This window comes from Bos indicus, chromosome 13, assembly GCF_029378745.1.
Source record: "Bos indicus isolate NIAB-ARS_2022 breed Sahiwal x Tharparkar chromosome 13, NIAB-ARS_B.indTharparkar_mat_pri_1.0, whole genome shotgun sequence".
NCBI lineage: Eukaryota > Metazoa > Chordata > Mammalia > Artiodactyla > Bovidae > Bos > Bos indicus.
In genome coordinates, this window is record NC_091772.1 from 11,583,165 (window position 1) to 11,597,714 (window position 14,550).

Below are 14,550 nucleotides of genomic sequence, written 5' to 3' on the forward strand. Positions count from 1 at the left end.
TTTTCATTACTTTGCCAACAAAGGTCTGTCTAGTCCAAGCTATGGTTTTTCCAGTAGTCATGTATGGATGTGAGAACTGGACTATAAGGAAAGCTGAGTGCCAAAGAATTGATGCTTTTGAACTGTGGTGTTGGAGAAGACTCTTGAGAGTCCCTTGAACTGCAAGGAGATCAAACCAGTCCATCCTAAAGGAAATCAGTCCTGAATATGCATTGGAAGGACTGATGCTGAAGCTGAAACTCCAACACTTTGGCCACTTAAGGCGAAGAACTGACTCATTTGAAAAGACCCTGATGCTAAAAAAGATTGGAGGAGAAGGGGACAACAGAGGACGAGATGGTTGGATGGCGTCACTGACTCGATGGGCATAAGTTTGAGCAAGCTCTGGGAGTTGGTGATGGACAGGGAAGCCTGGCATGCTGCAGTCCATGGGGTGCAAAGAGTCGGACACCACTGAGCAACTTGACTGAACTTAAGTATCACATGTGATATTCTCTCATTTTGAAATGAGTTTTGCTTTGAATCCTTAAAAACAAACACCAATTAAAATCTTGCACACTGCTGATCATAGTTTTAAAAAAGCATCTTGCACATCCTTAGTACAAGACAGGGTACACAGAGTGGAGCCTTACATCAGGAGGCGGGACTAGAAACTATCATGGTACCATGAGAGGGCCACCAGCTAGCCTGGCTCTGTCTCAAGGGGGCCATATGTCGATTCCATTATTTTCCAGAGTCTTAGTTTCCTCCTCTGGAAATTAACTAGGCAAACAGGAGACTCGCTTAGGTCCTTTCCAACTCTAACAATCAATGAATCTAAAATAATGAGCAAAGTATACTGAAGTATGTCTGATCCCACAAAGCTTGATTCTAAGCCAGTATGCAGTGTTCTCCAGGATTGTACTTGCTACACAGAAACCTGGATTACAAGTCACGCTTCAACAGGCTCTCTGGCGTGGGTAAATTTGTCAGTTAGACATGGAATAGAATTTCTTGAGATAAGAATCCATTTACAAGGAAAAGACTTTCTTTTCACTCTCCCACAGTCAGCCTCTACAAGGCCCTGAACCAACAGAGAAAGGACCGAGTGGTTTGTTCATGTCTGGAATAACTCCAGAAGTTCCAACCAAGGCTTGGTTGTCTTTAATCCAAAGGAGAAATGAGTTAGTTTCAAATCAGTGTGAAAAACCCAGTGCTTGGCACATACCAACACTCTGTGAATATTGCACAAGAATGGATAAATCAACGAGTGACTAATCCCAGCCTTCCTAAAGTCTTACAGACCAAAGACACTCAAAACCTGGGCACCTGAATCAAAAAAGGATAAAGATTTGACTCTTTCTTTCCTACTCCTATCACCACCCATAATAAATTACAGATGGGTCTCAAAATCAGAATTATCTGATTTTTTGATAATTTTTAGAATTATCTGAGGAGTTTTAAAATATATGATAGACTTCCCTGGGGGTCCAGTGGTTAAGACTCCATGCTTCCACTGCATGGGGGCACAAATCTGATCTCTGCTCAGACAACAAAGATTCCGAAAATTGCTCCTTTAAAAATAAATAAACAAAATTAAAATAAAATATATGCTATCTGGATCTACCCCCCTGGAGATTACGATTTAATTGTCTTGGAAAGTGGCCTAGGCTTCTGAATTAGGAAAAAAAAAAAACAATCCAAGTGATTCAAATGCAAAGTCTGAGTTCCTCTGATAAGTTACTGAGTTAATAAAAACCTTGGATGGTGAGAAAGGATTTACTTTTAAATACTTGGTTGAATACATTTATTTCATAACTGATCTGATTTAAAGATAAGATGCAGGGTGTCCTGAGGATAAAGGTTCAAGGCTACTGGGCCTACGTATCAGTCCTCTGGGAAAAATAATATGAAAATTTAACAAATTTCAACTGGTTAACTATAACATTTCTAATATTTCAAGGCCTTACTAAGGCCTTGAAACACTAACACATTTAAGGGAATGTTGTGATTTCCTTCGCTGGATTTTTGGCTACCTTTCTGTCAAAGGGTAATAAGGGTAATACACATTTCTCTGGATGTTTTAACATGAGAATAGACACCTTGGAGTCTTGCAGAACATAAGGCCCTTACTTGCCTGGAAACAGAGATAAAGTCTTATAACTTTCATTTACCAGCTCCACTGATATGACAATCCAGCCTCCAAAGACACCTTACGAAGGGACTCTCAGAAAGCTTGTTCCAGGGTCACTGCAGGCCATTCCAATGCGAATTGAGAAGCCACGCCTATGTGCGATCCTGCGATGACCTGTAACCAGACGCTGACAGCCTGGGCTGCATCCCACGGCTTCCTAACACACACACACCATGCCCCAGACCAAAGACATGGGGTTTGCGTTCAAAGAGCACCTCTAAGAGGCTTGTAGCTCTGAACAACTTGCATCCCTGTGAGTATAAAGGAAAAGGGGCCAAGACAATGCGTTGGAATCTTGAGAAAAGGCATCATGTCCTGTTTCTTTCCTATCACGAGAGCCCTGCGCTTTCTCTGTGCCAATACCCACGGTGAGGTCCTGTATTTCACAACTTGAATCCAGGCTCTGCCAAGCCCGCAGGTGCTCAGAGTGGCTCAAGGGCACGGCCCTGGCACAGCACAGCCTGCAGGTGAACACGGAGCCCCGGGAGCGTGGGTAAGGAATACAGGGGCACACGGCTGCCGCCTGTGCTCCCACCAGACAACGAAGCCTCACGGCCAGAGGAGTAGGATGCTGGAGGCTCTGTAAATCTGCTGGAATACTGTGCTGTTTATTGCTAAAGCGAGGAGCAAGTTATACAGGAAAAAGATGGGGTGAAAAAGAGTTAAAAGGGAAAACTAGAGATGGAAGTCTGCTCTGAACAACTGTTTCCCATCAGCTCCGTTTCAGACTGAGGAGGATGGAACTAGATGCTCCTCAATGTTCTAGAAAAGTGCCCATGTTCAGACAACTGGCCAGAATTGAGCTTTCTTTAGCTTTTGAACATCAGTGATAAACACTGTCAATGCTCAGGGCTGCTCAGGTCAGTCCCAGGCTTCAGGAAATCAAATGCATTTGATGGAAAAAGTAGTGTTCAGGCACTTTCATGAGGGTGTTTGTGGCTGGCTGTGTGTATATATAGCACACAATCAGACACACACACACACACACACACACACACACGCTGTGTTCAGTCACTCAGTTGTGTCTGACTCTGATGTGACCCCATGGACTGTAGCCTGCCAGGCTCCTCTATGAGACTTCCCAGGCAACAATACTGGAGTGGGTTGCCATTTCCTTCTCCAGGGGATCTTCCTGACCCAGGGATTGAACCCATGTCTCTTGTGTCTTCTGAATTGGCAGGCGGATTCTTTACCACTGTGCCAACTGGGAAGCCATATATACATATCTGTGTGTTTTTTAATTGTATAAATTATATATAATATATATTTATCTGTTATATATTGTTTATTTTATTTATTATATATTTATAATATAAATTATATATATATAATTCATACAATTTAAAAAAACACAGAGGTAATCTCTATGTCTAATAAGGGCAACTCTGTTCCTTCTTGAGAAAGCAAGAACAAGTTTCTTCATAACTGCAATTAGAGACATGATTAGAAAAAACAGCATGTTTTGCTTTGTCAATGAATGTTAAAACGATGTGTCTGATACATGCTTCGCCTCTCCAAATCGTAGTTTTATGGTAGATGGGTGTGAAGTGCCGAGGTAGTTTGGACTTTCTAGTTTTACGACGTCCTGCTAATAAAAGATTATGATAACCCAGGGGATGAGCACCAAGGCTACGAGCAAATTCTCAGGAATGATACTATTCACAGATGGTGGCTCATAAACTAATTTCCATTCACCCCGCTTTCTAATCAGAATTTAAAAGGGAATTAGGAACGCAATCGTGCTGTGAGGGATAAGGGAATGGGAGAAGCCCCGTCATACGGATTGACCCTGACAGCTACACAAGGGTAGCCGGGGAGGGGACGGTGGCTGTCCCTGGGCTCCTCCGCACACGCAGAGCAGCTGCTGTGCACAGGCGGTGGCCATGGTCTGCAAGCCAGAGATGGGGGAGGGCAGGCCAGGCTGAGGGCACGCACAGCCCGCCAGGCGCGTTTTAGGTGACTGCCTTTTTCAGAGCAAAGGTATGGAGACTTTTTCCTCTCCAAACATCCAAGCATCTTAGTCCAACGACCAGACTTCCTTGAGTTCACTTTGGATCCGAGCTTTCCAGTCTGGTTTCCCCCAACTCCTCCGTGTTCTCAATAAATATTTTAGAGCCATCATGAAATACAACTTTTACAGACCCAACTCTAATAGATACCAAATGTGAACACAGTGGAAACCACCAGCAGGTTCGCTTGTGTTCCCCTTGAGAGCACTTGTAATAAAAGTTACAAAATGGGATTCATACATTCACATTGATAAAATACCACATTTCTTACCTGTTTGTGTACTGGGGCTCTCTATGTATAAAAACGTATATTTTAAAGGGTTCTGTTATTTTAAAAAAAGAAGAAAACAAAAAAAAAAAGGGGAAAAAAGAAACCACTGCACTAAACAATGCAGAAGGGAATTAAACAGTTTCTTCCCTGCTCTACCTAAAGAAGTCTAGTATTAATATTATGAATATATTTTCAGATACAAAGAGTCCTGTCCTCAGAAATTCATTCACTAAGATGCTAATGTACTTTTTCTTTCTGAGTCTTTGGCCTCTTTAGAATTAGTTATTTAAGTTCTGTTAAAATCAGGCAGACGCAAACAATGCAAAAAAGCAAAACAAATGGCAACCACTCCAGGATTCTCGCCTGAAGAATTCAACAGACAGAGGAGCCTAGCAAGCCACAGTCCATGGGGTTGCAAAGAGTTGGACACAACTGCGCGGCTAACACTTTCTTTTTTCCTTATGCACTGCCTAAAGTCACACAGCGCTGGGTTCACAGTGTTGGAGCTGCTTTCTCACCAGAGGCTGGGGGGCAGCCAGCACTGTGGAATACACTCTTGCAGGCACAGAGCCTGGCAGAATGATGTATCTCAGGGAAAGGATGCCAAGAACATTTGAGGAGTAAAGTACAGAAAGAATAAGGGCCTGGGTGGAGGAAGGTGCAAAGTGTGGTACCTCTGGCAACGCACACACAAAACAGAGTCAGAAGCCCCTGTGTGGACAGTGTTAATTAAGGACCCTTGGGGGAAGGAAGCTTCAACGTGGAAATGAAGACCGGCAGTTGCAGGATCTTGCACTGAGCATGGAGTCGGATGAACCATCTGGTAGTTTTCCCTCTTTCATCTTTTTTTTCCCTCTCTTTTTCCTGGGGTGTGGGGGATGGGGCTGGTGGCAAACCAAGCATCTGAAGGTCTAATGTGACTTTATGACAAATAAACACACAGAAGCTCGGCTCAACAGGACAGTCAGTCAGCTGTCAGGATGAACATTGCACAAGAATGCCACCAGATGCACCGCAGGTGGGCGACCCAGGCAAGGAAGCGAAAAGCACGAGCTCTTAGAGTCACCACCGCTCTCCCTCAAAGTGCACTGCACGCCAGAGCCCTTGGAAGAGCGTCAGTGCACATCACTTGCAGACAGTCAGCATAAAACTCACAGACCCAGACTTCATCAGACGTCAAGAGAGTACCTGACTGATTCATGTTGAGGTTTGACAGAAAACAACAAAATTCTGTAAAGCAATTATCCTTCAATAAAAAAAAAGAGAGAGAGCAGCTTCAAGCACCAGACCTGAGGCCAAGTAATCAGGATAGAAAAAGAAATGAAAATTTGTTTAGTCACTAAGTTGTGTCTAACTCTTGTGCGACTCCATGGAATGTAGCCCACCAGGCTCATCTGTCCATAGGATTTTCCAGGCAAGAATACTGGAGCGGGTTGTCATTTTCTCCTACAGGGGATCTTTCCCACCCAGGGGTTGAACCCACATTTCCTGCACTGGCAGGCAGATTCTTTACCACCGAGCCACCTGGGAAGCCCCGTAAATAAAAGAGAATCCCTGGAACTCCCTGACCCGTGTGGAAAGACAGATGTGTAAGGAAGCATCAGGCTATGGCTCAGCCAACCTCCTGCCAGAGGGGTGGATGCTGGCAATGGAAGCACAGCCCACTCCCATGTCTTATTCTGCCTGGGTGCTTGGCAGAGTTTCACCCCAAGTGCTGATGTGCAAACTTGTTGGCAAGTTTGCCAGGCCTAGAAAGACAAGGAAAAGAGTTCTCCAGAGAGAGGGAACAGCATTTGCAAAGACACAGAAAAGTGAGGTGGACTGTGTTGGAATCTAAGGATACTCAGGTAGATGGGGAGAAATCTTGAGGGCAGATTAAGGAACATTATGAGAGGCTTGCTTGCTAGCTCCAACAGTATGAGTTTTATGCTAAAGAAATTGGGAAGCAGGATGCACATGTCAAACTCCAGCTCTGAAAAAAAGTACATGTAGTATTTTGTTTTGCAGGGATATTTAAATATAGCCAGTAAGAAAAGCTAAGATAAGAATGTGCCTTCAATGCAGGAGACCCAGGTTCGATCCCTGGGTCAGAACGATGCCCTGGAGAAGGAAATGGCAACCCACTCCAGTATTCTCGCCTGGAGAATTTCATGGACAGAGGAGCCTGGTGGGCTACAGTCCATGGGGTTGCAAAGAGTTGGACACACTGAGAGACTAACACTTCAATAAGAAAAGCTATGACAAACCTAGATAGTGTATTAAAAAGCAGAGACATCACTTTGCTGACAAAGGGGTGTGTGTGTGTGTGTGTGTGTGTGTGCATGCTTCAGTCATGTCCGACTCTGGGTGACCCTGTGGACTGTAGCCCAGCAGGCTCCTCTATCCATTGGATTCTCCAGGCATGGAGAATCCACTGGGGTGGATTGCTGTGCCCTCCTCCAGGGGATCTTGCTGATCCAGGGATTGAACTGGTGTCTTTTATGTCTCCTGCATTGGCAGGTGGGTTCTTTACCTCTAGTGCCACTTGGGAAGCCCCTGCCAACAAGGATCTGTCTAGTCAAAAGCAATGGTTTTTCCAGTAGTCATGTATGGATGTGAGAGTTGGACTATAAAAAAAGCTGAGAACTGAAGAATTGACGCTTTTGAATTGTGGTACTGCAGAAGACTCTTGAGAGTCCCTTGTACAACAAGGAGATCAAACCAGTCAATTTCTATAGGAAATCAACTCTGAATATTCATTGGAAGGACTGATGCTGAAGCTGAAGCTCCAGTATGTTGGCCACCTGCTGCGATGAGCCAACTCATGGAAAGCCGACTGATGCTGGGAGAGACCGAGGGCAAGAGGACAGAGAATAAGATGGTTAGGTGGCATGACTGACTCCATGGACGTGAGTCTAAGCAAACTCCAGGAGACAGTGAAGGATAGGGAAGCCTGGTATGCTGCGATCCGTGGGGCTGCAGAGTTGGATATGGTTTAGCTACTGAACAACAACATTTCAAAATAACTATAAATGGAGTATAGGTTTTAAAAAATATGAATCACTAAGCTGTACACTTGAGACTTATATGATACTGTAAATACCTCAAATTAAAAATACATATAAAATTGCAAATACCTCGATTTTTTTAAAAAGCAATACCAAAAATCAATACATTATTTACTTAATTAAGCCTTATGACCTAGTTCCTTATAAACCATGCTTGAAGTCCTTAACCCTCTCTCTCTCTCCTACCAATGGTGTCACTTAAACATGAAATTTCACTTTCCTCCAATTTTGATCTCTCAAGTAGAAAGTTCATACACACTTCTCTATTTCACCATGAACAAGGAGAAAAAGTCAATTGGACAAATAAACACACAAAATGTGAGGGTCACGACTCCTTTTGCCAACAGTTTTTTTTTTTTCTTTTTTCTCTAAAAGAAAAGAGGATTGTGAGAAAGAAAACAGCATCTGTCACAATCTGGGGTTTTGTTCTTCAGAGTCTTCTTACACCTCCAGAATCAGGATACCGTTGATGGAATGTTTCTTATTATTTCCCAAAAAAACAAGATAGAGATAGGAAAGACCTGTTCTTCTTCATCAGCTACCAACACTTGCGACAGAGAGAATGCCAACTACTTGAAGGGATTTCTGATAATGCAGAGACCCATCCAAATTTTCCATGGGCCTCAACACAGCCTCTGATCCTTTTAGAGACATATCTATCTCCTCTCTTTTCTTAACTGACGCTCAAATTCGGTACTGAATAATAACACAGGATGAAAATCAAGGTAGCCTCTCTGTATTAATGTGAATTAAAACTTGGCAAAGCACAGACCTTAAGAGAATTGAACAGACATAGAGAAGGCAATGGCACCCCACACCAGTACTCTTGCCTGGAAAATCCCATGGACAGAGGAGCCCGGTAGGCTGCAGTCCATGGGGTTGCTAAGAGTCGGACACGACTGAGCGACTTCACTTTCACTTTTCACTTTCATGCCTTGGAGAAGGAAATGGCAACCCACTCCAGTGTTCTTGCCTGGAGAATCCCAGGGATGGAGGAGCCTGGTGGGCTGCCATCTATGGGGTCACACAGAGTCGGACACGACTGAAGCGACTTAGCAGTAGCAGCAGAATCTCAAAGTGAAAACTAAGCGTCGCCATATAGAACATTTTTAAGGAAACTGCTGTATGCTTCTAAAGTAAAAGAAACCTGCATGACAAGGGATAAAGAATTTCTAGGACGGCGAGCGCGGCGCGAGTCAGGTTTGAGACCAGCGTCTGCAGTCTAGACAGAGGACCTCCTTTTGCCCATGCGGGCTGGCCTACGTGTGTGGCTGTTGGGACAGGAGCAGAGGGCGACACCTGAGCTCCCTTCTCCATTCCGGGTTAAAAAAAAAAAAAAAAGAATTTCTAAACTTTTAAAATAATTTGCTACAATTCGGTTGGATCTTGATTTTTTTTTCCTTATTCAGTTCCATATTTTTTTGTAATAACTATCATTTACTTAGAGCTTCCTACGTGTAGGACCCTGGGTGGATCACGTTTCAAGAACTGAAAATGCTAAGGGAGGAACCTATTATCCTTACTTTACAAGAAAGGAAACTGAAATTCAAAGGGATTAGGTAATTGGCCCCAAATCAGCTAAATGGCATGTCCCGTATTCAAACCCATGACTCATTCCTAAGCTCACTACTTTCTACTACAGTAAATGCCTCAGAAAGGAAAGTCTGGATGTATTCCTCCACATTTCTTTAAGATAAGAAAATTTTTCTAGAGAAAGAGAAGTCTTATTACTTCTGTAACATTATAACAGTATTAGTTACATAACAGGCTTTCTTTTAAATTTCTATTATCTGTAATGGTGGTCAGAAAAGGTTTTTTGGAGTTACACAAGTCAGACAGAAAGAAGCTATGAATATTCAGATGAAAGAATATTAAAAATTCTCACTGAGATTGCAGGAAATTACTATCCTAAAACCTGAAAAAAATCTTTTAAAATCAATTATAAGAATGCTTTGCACTCAGAAATCATCTCCCATACTGAGATTTGAGTTTTTAACCCAGCTTCTGGATAAAAATAATTAATAGAATAAATCAAAGAGTAAGGAATTTTTCTCATAGAAATTTATTTTCTATTTAATGGAAGATACAAAACAGAAGCTATTTACAATGTATCAATCACTTGCTAAAATACTAGACATGTGTGAGAAAATTACAGAAATTCTCCAAATAGTATGAAAACAATTTAAATAAAGTCAGACACCCTCATGATGAAAACGGACAAATAAACATCTCCTTAGGAGACTTCCCTGGTGGTCCAGTGGCTAAGACTGAGCTCCCAATGCACGGGAGCTCAGCTTGAGCCCTGGTCAGAAACTAGACCCACATGCCTCAACTAAGAGTTCGCATGCTGCACCTAAAGACCTGCACGTGGCCACAAAGATGGAAGATCCCGCGTGCCGCAACTAAGGCCCGGTGCAGACAAATAAAGATACATGTTAAATAAACGCATGTCCTTAGGAACATTCACAACGTAGGCAGCATTTTCAGATAAGATGCTCCTAAGTTATTTTTTAGAAACCCCCATGGTGTGATAGATACCAGGCTGCCTCCCGTTAGCCATGCAGCCCTATTCCTTGGTGAAGTTCTTGAGTTTTCACTTGACCTACTCAGTCCCACACAGCTTGTGCTTTGGGGAAAGTTAACTCTACCCCTAACAGTAAGATCAGGGCATCCAGCTCAGGCCTTGAGTAAGGAAGCCAAGGATCTAAACGCTGCTGCCTGTCATGGGACCAGAAGAAGGAATTAACTATAAGATGGCATTGTGGAGAACAGAGCAAAGGAAAACGGTAGAAACCAAGCTCTTGATCCCGGTACTATTTCACTGCGTGAAATTAAATGTTTAAGACAGCCCTGTCTCTGGAGGAACAGACACATCCACCCATTTTCCAGCCAGTCTCTCATACAAGCTTTGTTTTCTGTTGCTTACGATCAAATGCATCCTAATTGATACAGATGGTCCAAGTGAAGAAGTTCATGCATTTCTATCTTTCTCCGTAAGTGTGAACAAAAATAGAAGTCTGTTTCATAGCTAGGTTTAGAAACGAATTTGAAAACGATAGCACTGCCTTAATAACGAATAAATTATTATTGTGAGTCTTGACTAAAAATAGCAGGGGATAAAAAGTTGCTCTCGTCAAACAAAATGTGGGAAAATGTTCACTGCTCTTCATATACTTCATAAAAATAGGCATCCACTTAAAATGTGAAAGAAATAAGGGAGACAGAGGAGGAGCTCTGGAATAACTCTGAGCCATCTGAGACATACAGTAAAGGCCAGAGGCCAAGGAAATGACAGCTTGGCACAAGAAAAGGAATGGATTTAAGCCATTTGTGATGTGCATCTAACCTTCACACAATCCAACTTAGATTTCTGCGTATTCGAAATCCACTCCTAATACAGGAAATTTTTAAGGAGCCATCTGACATCTATTTCCACTTTCTTCGAAGAGACCCACTGAATGCAGCTATCGAGGGATATTAACACAAATCAGTATTTACTTGTAATGGCTTATGGAAAAATAGTGAGGAAAGTCATTTCTCTGTGGAGCTCCATAAGATATGAATTAGACCTTGCACTGCCTGTAAGGAAAAATGTATAATTTAATACAAAAGGCCTAGAAGCCCCTTCAGAATCAGAGGGAAGTCTCCACATTGGGGCTCACTAAAATTCCAGGGGAAGTTCAGATGGCTGAGAGGGGCCAGGAACCTCGAGGAAAAGACGAAGGAAGCCACATAGTGAGGAAGCAACAACCCAGGGAGGAAAGAAAGCCAGGCTCTGAGGAGGAAGGTCGTGGAGGTTTCCAGAGATGAGGTAAGGGTCTGAATAAGGAAATACTCAACCTGACGGCCAATTAAGATGGCGAGTTATCTGACTTGTCACCAACGTGAAAGGAATTTAGTTTGGATGTCAAAGGTTTGGTCATTTGGCACAATCCTTTGGTTTGAGTTGTGTTTATTTTTTGACTTACACTAATGGAAAAAAATAGAAATTTATTTTTGTTGAGAAATTCAAAGAGGTAATAACTCTGTTCTGTTCTACTCAGGCAGCCCTAGTGGAAGAGAAGACAGAGTGAGAAGCTCAAGGCGGACTTTTATACCCCAAACAAGGCGAGGTCACACGGACTGCACTAAACATATGTATCTAGTTTAGTGAAGAGAATAAATAAGCCTAGTTTTTATAATTATTTTGGGGAAAGAAAGAAAAATAAGTTATATAACTCACTCCCTTCCAAGGCTACTTTGGACCTTTTTATTTTTATATTTTACCTCAAATATACTAGGAAAAATTGTTAAGTTTTCTTCACAGAATATTTCCCTAAACTCACTGGAAAATGACTATACAGCTTTCTTCTGCATTGTCAAAACCCAATCAAAACTTGAAACCCTAAAATAAACTAAAAAGAGTGGGTGGCAAAATTAAATTAAAAGCATAAAAAACATGAAAAAAAAAAAAGAAACCACTGTTAGGATAAATTTAATTTATTGTGTCATTTATTATTGGTAGAATTATTTTTGAATCTAGCTTCTGGCCATATGTAAATTTAATTAGTATGCCTTCCACGTCTTCTTCCAAGCTATTTATTTTTCCAATATTGGAAAGAATATGTTCTGAGCCAGCCCTGGGGCAAAATCCCCAGAAATTTTATTCCAGGTTTATATTTTCTACTGATCAACAGCCTTTGGGTGTGGCTACTTGACCAATTACGTGTCCACTAAAAGATGCTTACTCCTTGAAGAAAGGTTATGACCAACCTAGACAGCATATTGAAAAGCAGAGACATTACTTTGCCAACAAAGGTTCGTCTAGTCAAGGCTATGGTTTTTCCTGTGGTCATGTATGGATGTGAGAGTTGGACTGTGAAGAAGTCTGAGTGCCGAAGAGTTGATGCTTTTGAACTGTGGTGTTGGAGAAGACTCTTGAGAGTCCCTTGGACTGCAAGGAGATCCAAGCAGTCCATTCTGAAGGAGATCAGCCCTGGGATTTCTTTGGAAGGAATGATGCTAAAGCTGAAACTGCAGTACTTTGGCCACCTCATGCAAAGAGTTGACTCACTGGAAAAGACTCTGATGCTGGGAGGGATTGGGGGCAGGAGAAGAAGGGGACGACAGAGGATGAGATGTCTGGATGGCATCACTGACTCGATAGACGTGAGTCTGAGTGAACTCTGGGAGTTGGTGATGGACAGGGAGGCCTGGCGTGCTGCGATTCATGGGGTCACAAAGAGTCAGACACGACTGAGCAACTGAAATGAATGAATGAATGAAGTGTGGTATATTATTTAGCTCACATTTTCCCATCTCACCTATAAGGATATTCATTAATGTATTCAACAAACGTTTACTGAACACTTGTTACGTGGCAGGCCCTACAAGTACTGGACTAAATGACTCCTGGTCAGGCCTCAAGAAAATCAGTCTAATCCATTGATGGGCCAGTGAATATCCACAACATAATCTGAATGATAAGACAGCATCTCCAGGCACAGGACTGTTCACCTATGTCAAAACTTTGCTCAAAATTCTATGCTGACTCGAAGTGGTCCCTGCTTACTTTCCTTATGGTGTTCACAGCCCATTCCTTCCATGGTTATGTTTTGGGGTCTTATCTAGCATCAGCTTATTCCTGACAGTCCTAAATTCACGTGTTTCGATGGTTTAAATATTGACTTATTTTTTTAAGTCAAAAGTTTATCAAAATTGTATTTTCAGCCAAAAAATATCCATGATGATGGATAAATTATTCTTTAAAATCAGTTTGAAAGAATTTACCTGTTAACAGAATATACAGTGTAGAGATATCCAATCTTTTTCATGTCACCACAGTGTGTAAAAGACATCATATTTGTAAAGTTCTGCACCAGTGTCTTTCTACCAATTACAGGGGGATGCAAATTGCCTGATTCCACCTCATGAAAGAAAAGATTTCTTGTCTGTTTATCCATTTCTCATATCCTCATGGTTTAAACCCATGGAGAAAATATGGTACTACTTGTTTCCTGAAATTTTCCAGCTGATCTGTCCAATGGGCTTACAAATAAGACCCTCCAGTGGAGCTGAATGCCACCCACACAACCTACATTTATTGAGAATTTAATGCATGGAAAGCTCCATACTAGCTTCTTGAGGACCCACCTCTGAGACAGACAGAAGAACCCCTATTTCTACTGGGAACCAAGAGATACCCTAACTTGCCAAGTATCCTGGAGTTAGGTTTTCCTGATTCTAAAATCCTTTTCCTTTCCACCATCCCTGCTGGCAAAACCTCTGGCAAAACCTTCCCTAATTGCACAGGGTGAAGGCAAGCTGACAGCAAACAAAACCCCCCAGTTGGGAGAAACATTCTCGTGTGCAAAGCAAATGAAAAGAGTTTTCTAGGAGTAGAAATTTCTGGGTCTAGGAACACAGATTCCTCCCAGTGAGAGGAAGGAACCATGCTGTGGAATAATAATAAGGACATCTGTCGGTTTCTATCATCCAAAAGGGGAGTTTCACAGAATGTTTTATGGTAGGGTTTTTTCCCCTCCTGTTAAAGGCCAGAGTTTGAGGAAATAGCATTATCAAAAATCATCGATTATTCCAGTAGATCTACCAAGAGAGGTTTCACATAAAATTTCAGGTGCACAGAAATCTCCAACTGAATGGCAGGAATATGGACAGACTCCAAATAAGCAATATATTTCCATGAATCATTGATTGTTAAATAGAATCATTTTCCAGAGAGCAATGTAATGAGAAATTACCTAGGGGCCTAGATGATCTGGTTATGAAAGCAGGAGCATGCAAACCAGTGAAACTAAACAAACAGTAAAGAGATGGGCAGTGGGAAACAAAATGGTAATTATAAAGCAAATGAATGTTAGCTCTCTCTTGAAACAAGTTTTCACATGTGTCCTACAGAACATGGAGATGGAAATTCTCCTGAGATTTCCTTGCAGTGGACAGATGAGCTGGACATTTAACCCTCAGAGAGCCCATCCTGGTTCTCATCAGACCCTTAGAGCATTTTCTCCATAATTTGTAAGAAAAGGAGACAGCACCTTCTCTTCCTGA

General features: G+C 42.1%; 1 protein-coding gene across 4 annotated transcripts in view; it reads right to left on the bottom strand.

Moving 5' to 3' along the window:
- The window catches only part of CAMK1D (calcium/calmodulin dependent protein kinase ID), a 475,082-nt gene that overhangs the window by 165,664 nt on the left and 294,868 nt on the right, over window positions 1–14,550 (bottom strand). The window lies entirely within an intron of this gene.